This window comes from Peromyscus eremicus, chromosome 1, assembly GCF_949786415.1.
Source record: "Peromyscus eremicus chromosome 1, PerEre_H2_v1, whole genome shotgun sequence".
In the NCBI taxonomy this organism is placed as follows: domain Eukaryota; kingdom Metazoa; phylum Chordata; class Mammalia; order Rodentia; family Cricetidae; genus Peromyscus; species Peromyscus eremicus.
The window spans coordinates 26,178,630-26,189,070 of NC_081416.1; the positions used below are offsets into that span (position 1 = coordinate 26,178,630).

General features: G+C 46.6%; 1 protein-coding gene across 1 annotated transcript in view; it reads right to left on the minus strand.

The window, feature by feature from the left end:
• Positions 1-10,165, minus strand: part of Pcgf5 (polycomb group ring finger 5) — a 113,204-nt gene extending 103,039 nt beyond the window's left edge. The window contains exon 1 of the mRNA XM_059258785.1: positions 10,070-10,165. The gene's annotated coding sequence lies outside the window, so the exon portion shown is untranslated. The remainder of the gene's footprint in view (positions 1-10,069) is intronic.
• Between the last annotated feature and the right edge of the window lie 276 nt (positions 10,166-10,441).

Here is a 10,441-nt window from a genome sequence, read left to right on the forward strand (position 1 = left end):
CAAGGCCCTGGGCTTGAGTCCCAGAACTGGGGCAAGGGGCAGGCAGCAGCAAAGATTATATGAACAGTAAAAGACTCAGGAGAGAGGATGGAGATGGGGTCGGGTGAGGTGGTGCCGTGAACACAGGTATGGATGAATGCGCAAGCACACTAGGGGTTTCTGAAACATTTTATGGAGAGAAGTTTCCACATTTTCGAAGTCAAAGATCTGTGTTCAAACACAGGGTTTCAAAGCTGGTCTTGACATCTGCGAGTTTCCTGAGGTTTCCACAGAGGAAGCGAGATCCACTAGGCGTGGTGTGGAAGTAATTACAAAGGACCCCGGCTAGCTGTCCCTCATCATTTCATTCATCTAGTTGACGTAACAACACTGCATCAGAGGTCAAACAGATCCACGGAAGCTACGGGCAGTCAGTAACCTTATACAAAGAAACTGATACCTTTTTTTTTGGCTCAAGAGGTTTCCAAATAAGGGGTACCCCCAATATACTCCTGGAGCTTCTCTCTTCCACATTACATTCCTCCTCATAGAAAAATACTTGGTGTGTGACTGCCATGGGTCTGGTTCATGAGTCTCAGTTCTCAAATAGTGGGATTTGGGGAAAGGGGATCTTTTTTATCAAAGTTATTAAATATGATATTTAGTGCATTCTTCTTTGGACCTGGGAAGTAAAGACACTTGGGTAAGCATTTTTGCTGGGAAGCCTCAAGCTTTCCCTCCATAATTCAGAGTAGGTGAAGTGGTGCACACACACAGCCATTCTGAGATCTGCACAAAGCTATCTTTCCCAACCTAGCCTTCAATAGTAGAGATCTGTGTTTTGTTTCTTCACCGATTCTTACATGCTAAGGAGCTGCTAGTGCCCTCCTCCCACTTACAGCCCAGGGACTCTCTTCCACAGCACTGGTGGAGCTGCATGCTGAGGACGCTTTCTACGATTCAGTCAGTGGGTACTTCAATTACTTTGCCACCAATTCTAACTAGAATTCAGAAACCCGCATGTCTGGGGTCCCCTCACATTTGTACAAATGAAAAGACCTTAGAACTTTCCCCTCGTCTTTTAAATGACAGAATAACTTCATCTCTTCCCTACCTTTTCCCTTTTTAATCCCATGGACTTTAAAGCATATGCTCTCTGCTTGATAGAGCAGATATTTACATGGATATATAATCATTGTGATACTCTGGCCTCATGGTTCTTGAAGACTATCTACCTGCTTTCTATTTACAATAGGCTGGTCCCCTCACCGTCCTTCAGCTCAGCTTCACGTTGAGTTTTTATCATAACTCACAACCGGTCACAGCACAGTTAGAAGAACCTGAATATCCCTCATGCCTTTCCCTCTGTGCCCTCCAGATCGTCCCCTTCTCCTCATTCTTGCTGCCAATATATTATACATGCTCCTGTTCTCTCTCCCAGCCATCCTCACTCCATTTCTCACTGGCCCCTGTCCTTGATTGAGTGCCCCTAAGGGGTTGGCAGTTCCAGAAACAGACAAGCCATCTCTACCTCCAGTGTTCTGCACACTGCTGGAGGAAGCCATGAGCACAGGAGTGATGTTTCCTCCACAAGTACAAGAGACTTCTCTAGCTCTCATTGCCTTTGGATCTTCAGTGGATGCAGGCGAAGAGCCTTCTTCTAAACGTTTTCCACTCTACCTCAGCTTCACACCTCACTCTCAGTTTTTCAACAAATCAACAAAAGATGGCCAATCCATTTCAAATGAAGCCACTGGCCATCTACAAACTACTCTAAAATTCAGAATTCAGCTTTGCCTTTCTTTAACTTTTAATTGTATAGGCTACAGTTTTACACAAATGTAATGACGTGTGTCTATCACTATAGTATGACATAGCATACTTCCAGTGCCCTCAAACCCTCTCTGTTCTTCCTATTCATCCCTCCCTGCACACTAATCCCTGGAAACCAGATATTATTTTGTTTCCATGGTGGTTCCTCTTGCAGAATGAGACGTAATCGGAGCCATGTAGCCATGAAGGAAGCATGTGTGTACTGAAGTCTTGCCCGTGGTTTTTTTTTTTTTGGTTTTTTTTGTTTTGTTTTGTTTTGTTTTTGTGGGGAGGGGCTTGGGGACACCTTCAAATGTTATTCCTCAGGCATTGCTCATCTTGGTTTTTTTGGTTTGTTTTATTTTGTTTTTTTAACAGGCAGGGTCTTTCAGCGAGCCTGGAGCTCACCAAACAGGGTAGTCTGGTGAGTTCCCTGGACCCAGAGATTCACCTGTTTCTGTTATCTCTGAGCTGAGATTACAAACATGTTCGGCCCACCTGGGTTCTTGTTTGTCTTTCTTTTTCTTTTTGTAAATACAGGTTCTGAGGGATGGATTCAAATCCCCTGCTTGCAAGGCTCTTTAGTGACTCAGCTATCTCCCTAGCCCTATCCATATCTTCTCATAGCTTCTTTTTATCACTAAATACTATTTCATTGTCTAGATAACTTCTTCATTTATTCTGAAGAAGATGGGATATCTTTATTGCTTCCAAGTTTGGGACCTAAGAACCACTGTGTGGGGAATTTTTTGAATGGCTGTAAATTCCCAGCTACCTTTGGTAGATTCCCAGGAATGTAACTGCTAGAATGCCTGGTAAGGTGTTTGGTTTTACAGCACTTTCCAAAATGGCTGTATCATCCAGCATTCCCTCCAGCAGGTGAATGAGGGTCCCTGTTGATCCACACCCTTGCAGCCGTTGGGTGTTTTTGGTGTGATGGATTCTGGTCATTCAAGAAGTGTTGAGTGGTATCTCTGTTGTTCTGATTGGCATTTTTCTGATGTCTATGACGTGGGACGTCTATTTGCATCATTATCTTGCCATTGTCACAGTTTCTTTAGTGGGGTGTCTGTAAGGCATTTAGCTAGTTTTTTAAATAAGAGTTTGTACTGAGTTGTAGGGAGTTCTTTGTATATTTAAAATGCTTCTACATCAGGTACATCTTTTGAAGCTATTTTCTCCTGGCCCATAACTCATCTTTTTAGAATCTTGACAGTGTCTCTTTGCAAGGCATATTTTTTGACAACAAAATTTTTAATAGGTAGAACTTCTGTTATCTTTCTTCCATGAATTATGCCTTTGTTGTCCTATTTTAAAAAAAAATAGGGGTTGGGGATTTAGCTCAGTGGTAGAGCGCTTGCCTAGCAAGCGCAAGGCGCTGGGTTCAGTCCTCAGCTCTGGGAAAATAAAATAAAATAAAAAGACAAAAGTTAAAAAAAAAAAAGCCAAACCTAAAGTTATCGTCATAGTCTCCTCTGCTATTTCCTAACAGTTTTATATGATTAAATTCATGTTTATGGTCCATTTTGAGTTATCTTTTAGTTTCCATATAGAGGCCAGTTGTCCTCAAACCATTTGCTGAAAAGGCAATTCCCCATCATGCTGCCCTTGCTCCTTGTCAGAGACCAGCTGAGCTGGGACCTCAGGAGCCTCATCTCGGGTTCTAGTCCCCTGACCTGCCTGTTCAATCTCTTGCCAATGCCACATTGCCTTGATTGCTGCGTCTTTATTAAGTCTTACAGCCAAGTAATGTCAACCATTCAACTCCGTTCTCTAATACTGTGCATGCTTTCCTATATAAACTCTACGACTAATTTATCAGTGTTCCTAAAATAACTAATAAAATTTCATTTGAAATTGCATTGAATTTATAAATCAAGTTCAGAAGTGTAGTGGGAATTCGCTCCACCAATGACCTTGGGGTATCTGGCCCGATATAGAGGTGTGGTTTTTCAGGGTATGTGTCTGCTTAAAACTGAGGAGGGGGTGCTCGCGCTCTCTTTTGAGGTGGTCAGAAACTTGACAGCTGGTTCCATTCACCCCCAGGCAGAACGGAGGACAATAATGGCTGTTTACTTTGTTCTGTATCTGTGAGTGTATTTCTCCCCATTTTATATCTTAAGAAATCCTTGACACCTTTTGACAGACTCTCCTGGATTCGCTTAACACAGAAGTCCTGATAATATTGAGTCTCCCTATTCACAAATATGAAATTTCTATTGCCTTAACTTTTCCTTAATTTCTTTCAACATTATACTTTCGTCACACAGAACTTACACCTATTTTGTAGACTTAAAACTCAACATTTCATTTCTTTTGGTGAGCTAATGAAAACTGTAATGTGTTTATGCTCACTAGTATTTTTTGTCAATGAGTTAGGATCATCCAGGGAAAGGGAACTTCAATTGAGAAAATGCTTCCATCAAAATGGCCTGTCAGCATATCCATGGGGCAGTTTCTTGGTGGATGACTGATTTCGGAGGGCTTAACCAACTGTAGGAGGTACAGCACTTGGGCAGGTGGCCCTGGGTTACGTAAGAAACAAAGTTGAGCAAACCATGGAGAGCAAGCCAGTAATCAGTATTTCTCCATGTCCTCTGCTCAAATTCCTGCCCAGACTTCCCTCAGTGACAGAGTATGATCACCAAGTATTAAGATGAAATAAAACCTTTCTTCTCCAAGTAGCCTTTGGTCATGATGTTTATCACAGCAACAGAAACCTAACTAAGGACAATGTTCTTAATTGCAAATTTCATTCTTGGTATATAGGAAAGTAGCATTTGTATGCTAACCTTGCGTGAACTCTGCTGTCACTGTTTATTAGCTGCAGGATCTTTCTCATTTTTCATACAGATCACATTTTTTTTTTGGTTTTTCGAGACAGGGTTTCTCTGTAGCTTTGGAGCCTGTCCTGGAACTCGCTCTGTAGACCAGGCTGGCCTCGAACTCACGAAGATCCACCTGTCTCTGCCTCCCGAGTGCTGGGATTAAAGGTGTGTGCCACCACCGCCCGGCTGATAACTCTTAATTTCAACAACAGCTTTATTTCCTCCGTTTTGTTTTTTTTTTTTTTTTGCCTTCGTGTCATGATTATCCAGAAATAACTTCATCATAATCAAGATGATAAATAATGTATTACTGAGAGGGGGAGTTTCCTTTAGAATGGAAATGGCCATTCCCAACATGCAAATAAAAAAAGTAACTTAAAAAGAGGGGTGCTGGTTAAGAGGGGTGCTGGTGATATAGTTCAGCCAGTCAATGTCCCTATGGCCAAGCTGACAACCTTAAGTTTGATCCCTGGGACCCACATAGTAGAAGAGAACTGACTCCTGCAGGCTGTCCTCTGACCCCAATCATAAGCCATGACACGCACACATACCTCACCCCCAAAACACACACAAACAAAACTATAATTTAAAATTTTTCTAAAGAATGGGCATTATTTGTCCAAATAGTATCCCATAATTGAATCAGCACAACAAGCATGGGTAGAATGCCAATCTAGATGTGACACTAACCTTTATCTGCTCACGCTCCTTCAGCCTGAGGAATGCCTGGTGCGTTAATTACCTTTCTCCATGGAAAGCCACTCCACCTACAAACACCTACAAACTTCCTAACACTTGCTTGTTTGGGACGGTGTTTAATGATTGAATTCAGGACCTTGCATGTTACAAGCAAACACTCTATTGTGGAGCTAATCCCAAAGCCATGGTTTTGTTTTCAGGGAATCTTCATCAACTGTCTCTCCAATATTCTCAAGCATATATTCCCAGTTTTATCATCCTCTCCTTAATGATACCCGTCCATATCTTTATCTAATTTTAACAACCCTGTGCACTGAGTTATTCCATCAGCACCAAAGAATGTGCATATTTGAGTCCCAGATGCGTTGCCACAGCTCTCCTTGTGCATTTTAATACCTGCCAGCACCACCCCAGGTTATTATTCTATTTGTCTTCTCGTCTCCTTCATCCCATGAGCCAACAAGTGGTGCTGCATTCCCTTCTTCGGCGGCTCACCCACCCATCACCCACCCTCGACTTCAGTTGGCACTGCTGCTCTTCTGGAAGCTATTTTAACAGACTCCCAACCGAAGCCACATTGCTCTCCATGTGGACGAGCCTTACAGTGTAACTCGGATAACATCGTTCTGCACTTAGCGTATCTTTGGTGTTCTCCACTACAAACCCAACACGCAAGACGCTTGATAATGTGGCCCTAACATTTCCACGTAGCCCCCTTTCCCATGAAACCCTTCTAGCTCCTCAGCCTTCAACTCAACCACATTTCTTCCATTTCTGGATGCGGTCACATTTTCTTTCCTTCAAGTCTCCATACAGGTCTGTCCCCAAATCTCTGCCAGTTCTACTCCTACAGAATCATTAAGGTCTTGTACAAAATCTCCCAGTTCTTCCTCGAATTTTCTGTCTAGTAATAGATTTTGTTTTTCTTTCCTAAAATCACCATGTATTTTCTTTATGATCCCTTAACAGTTCCGTGACACACCCTTTGGTTATCTGCCATACCCTCTCTATGTAACTTGTAAGGCTCTCATAGCTTCTGATTAGCCCACATTCTTCTCACACTGCCTTTCAGATAGCACACTAAGAGAATGTTCAAGTTAATCTACATAGTGAATAGAATAAAAATCGAGTTAATTTATCAATGTTAATTAAACAAATTCTTAGGAGGCCTGGAAACTGAACATTTTTTTTTTGTAGTTCATAACATTAGACTGGGATATAGGAATCACTTTAGTTAAAGATGCAGAACAGCACAGATGTCGTTGGTTCCTAAAACCAGAGTTGGGCTAGACCTTAGCAGTCATTCAATCCCTCTGTGTCAGCCTCACAGCTACATAAATGTGCAGTCTGCCGCGCTTACCATTTATTTTATTTCTTATTTACTTTTGAGACCAGGATTCATCTAGTACAGGCTGGCTTTGAACTCACTAGGTAGCCAAGGATGACCTTGAGTTCCTGATCCTCCTGCCTCAACTTCCCAAGTACTGGGATTACAAGTGTGTGTTCCACCACACCCAGCTTTCGGTTATTACTTACTAAGAGCCCTGTACCCACCAGGTCCTTATACACCATGCCAGGCTCACACAATCCTTCGGTTCACCCTGCATCAACGCCGCCACCGCTCACTCCACCACACACACAACAGAAGAGAGGCAGAGCTGGGGTCCAGGCTTTTCTACTGACCACTGTTACAGACCTAAGAGCACTACACGGCCTAACCTCTGTCTCCTGCTGTGTCTTCTGACACTACTTATGCCAACTAAGTGGAAACACACACTAAAAGTTTCAAGCCACTTTCATTAAAACTTAGAGACATTAAAATTATCTGGTAGCTTTATCACTATAAAGCTGTGAAGCCTGATCTTATTTGCCAGAAAACTTCTTTCCCAGTTTTTCCTTCTTAAAGGTATTTTCAACAGAAAAGTCAGTTGTCCAACCACATTCAGCAAGTTTTTATTGAATCCCTGAGATGTGGGACATGGGAAGGTATGAATCTAGGCAGGATTTTACTCTCCGAAGGTTCACAAGCAAGAGGCAGACAATCTGTTAGTAGTAGGAACAATTCCTCTCCCCCTGTTGGTACCCAGGGGCGTCCAACAATATAAACTCCAGATTCTTGCCTCTTCAGAGAGGAACCTGGGAAAAAGGAAGACTGTAACCCAGCAACTTCAAGCTCTCTCACAGCTCCAAAATGCTGCGCTCAATCTTGAAGTTACACTTCCAAAAGTGACCACAGTTACCACAATGGAAGGAGAATGGAAGGGTGACCACTCTTACTTAGCAGTGGACTGTGGGAAAATGGAGTGCCGAAAATACTGCTCCAAGACTGAGGCTGACTCCAAGTTCACTCTTTATAATAATAGACTTTATCAAGGTAGTCTCCTGGGGAGTATTAAATGTGACATTCAAATCTTCCTTCCATGACATTGCTGACTTATAGCCTTAGTCCTTTTAATATTCAACCACGAAGTTTAAAGGATAAATTTAAGCAATTCCTTTTACCTACCATTCTGTGGCGTTACCAACATTAACAAATTAAGAGTTAGGGCCGCTGACAAAGAAAGCAAGCTTTGGGTTTGTTAAAATTAACATTCTACCATGTTAGTGTGGACAGCTTTCACTACTGCTAAGTATGAGTTTAGTTTCCAGGTAGGAAAGAGGAATGGGGAACTATCAGTGTTCAAACGAGTGGAAACATACAGGCCAGTGATGATTTACCTTTGCTGATTTCACCTCAACATTTTTTGCACTTCCATTTTCAACCACTACCTGTATTTTCAATGGTTTGCTCACTTGACAATGCACTTTAGTTCCAAAGCTCCACATCCTTCTTCATGCCAAGCGTCTTAAGACAGGATGGGTAAAGGTTTGTCAACTTGTGCCGTTAACAGCATAGAGGAGAAAAACCGCATTCAGAACCGCACCATATCGGTAGCTTGCCCACCAGAGGCAATGGACTGCAACTGTCAAAATGGTCCTGCCAAGAATCAGGAACACAATTTATTTATTCAGGATGTCAACAAACCTACTGTGCCCAGACTATATGTGGGGCTTGTTGATTCCAGTATAGAAATTAAGAAACAGGTAAAGCACCCCCCCTTCTCTTCTCCGTGGAACTTACATTCTTGTAGGGCGAGAGCAGATCTACAGAATGCCTCCACAAAATATTATTAGCGATTAGGAGCTATGAAGAGAAAAGGACCACGAACTAAGTAGGAAGTCAAGTCACCAAGAGTATTTGTGGGGCCCTGCCACTGGAGGTGAGCCCCAGTTGATGAGAAAACTTTGCTCTGCAGCCCTTCAAATGCGGGGTGGGGTGAGGATGAATCAAGTTAGCATTTAAGAATGACGACAGTCGGAAACATTCTGTATTCATGAATGAAAAATTAGGCGGCCTTTTAAAACTAAACAAACAAACAAAAAACCCGAATCCCAGCTAATTTTTAATATCATCTCCTTAAGAGGCCAATTGTTTAAGATCAACTTTTTAAGATTCTACTAATTACTTGAAAACTACTGAAGTTGACGCAATTACTAGAAGTCTCTCCAAGCCAGAGACCTCCTTCACTTGACACCATTCAAATTCTGAATGAGACTGGACCCGGGCCTGCAGCGAATCAGCGCCTCCTCTGCCTCATTAACGCAGCCAGGTGGAATTTCATTTCCCTTCCAGAAAACACGCAGCGAGGCTAGGGGAGGTGGGGGAGCCCAACACCCTCAAAGTTACAGTGGCAGGTTTAAAACACAAAAACCCGCCGCGCTCTCGCATGGACTCCCCCCGCCCCCGCCCCTGCAGGCGTCATCTCTCGCAGAAGGGACGCTCTCCAGGGTCAGAGGCCCACGGCGAGTACGCGCGCGCGTGTGGAGCCCGCGTGAATCATCGGAGCGCGGTCCTCCGGGGCGATGATTCATTCACCGCTCCGGAGCTCACGGCCACACGTCCCCGGCGTACTATGACGGCCGCACACGCAGCTTCCTTAATATTAAACAAATGTTTCAAAGTACAGGCGCCTGCAGCGAGAAACGCCTGGAGTCGGGGCGAGGTGGCGGGGAGCGAGCGTCCCGGGGCGGGCAGGGGCGCGGTGGGCAGGGCTGGTCCCCCCCGACCCGACCCCCGAGGCGCGCGGTGGCGCACAGGTGGGTCCCCGCCGCCCTCGCCGCCGCGTTCCCGCTCGCCCCTCTGCTCTCCGTGGCATCTTATATAATAGCCCGAGCCGATCCAAACGGAAGCGGGGTGCGCGCTGCCGGGGCCGCCGGGCAGAGGTGCTCGAACCCCGAGCCCCGAGCCCGAGGGGCTCCCCACGCAGCTCCCACGAGACGGGGGGGGGAAAGGCCCGGACGCCCGCCCTACGCGTCCCCCTCGCGAAGGCGCTCGGTCGTGGTCGGTCCCCTTCAGGAAGCCGCGAGCGTCACCAACTGCGTCAGCTTCTTCAAACACCGTGCCCTGTCTCTCTCCAGCCCGGGAGCCGCCACCGCGGGGCTAGGGCCGCGGGCCGCGCTGGCAGGCGCGTCTCGGGGGAGGAGAAAGTTCCCGGGGACCCTCCCGTCGCCCGCTCGGCCCAGCCGCACCGCCCGCACCCGTGCCCGGGCGTGGGCAACTTGGGACCCCCGGCTGCGCGCGGGCCCCCGCAGCCCGCTGAGCTCGCAGGGCTTCCCGCGGGGGATCTAGCCCAGGGCCCAGCGGAAGAACAGCGGCGCTAGAAAGTTCCCAAAGCCGGGAAGCCACCGGGGTCCCCGAGCATCGCTCTTACCTAGCTCTCGGGAGGCCACGTTCCGGGCGGGCCGCACGGGGCGCGTGGTGCACGAGCGCGCGCGCGTGGGGCGGTAGGTGAGCAGCCCGCGCGGGCGGGGGCGGAGCAGGGCCGGGTGGCGGGGCGCGAGCCGCGCGGGCGGGGGGTCCGGGTGGCCCCGCGGCGGGAGGGCGGGGGTGGGGTGGGGAGGGGAGGACGACGGCAGCCGAGCCCGCGGTGACGGTGGCGGCGGAGGCGACGGCGATGGGCGCGGGGCGAGCGCGCCAAGGGGGCGGAGGAGTTGCCAGAGGGTTTGTTTACGCATTGCTGCCCGGCTCGGGGCACAGCCCGCACTCCCTGATTGGACACAAACTGGGGCACAGCCTCTCGTCG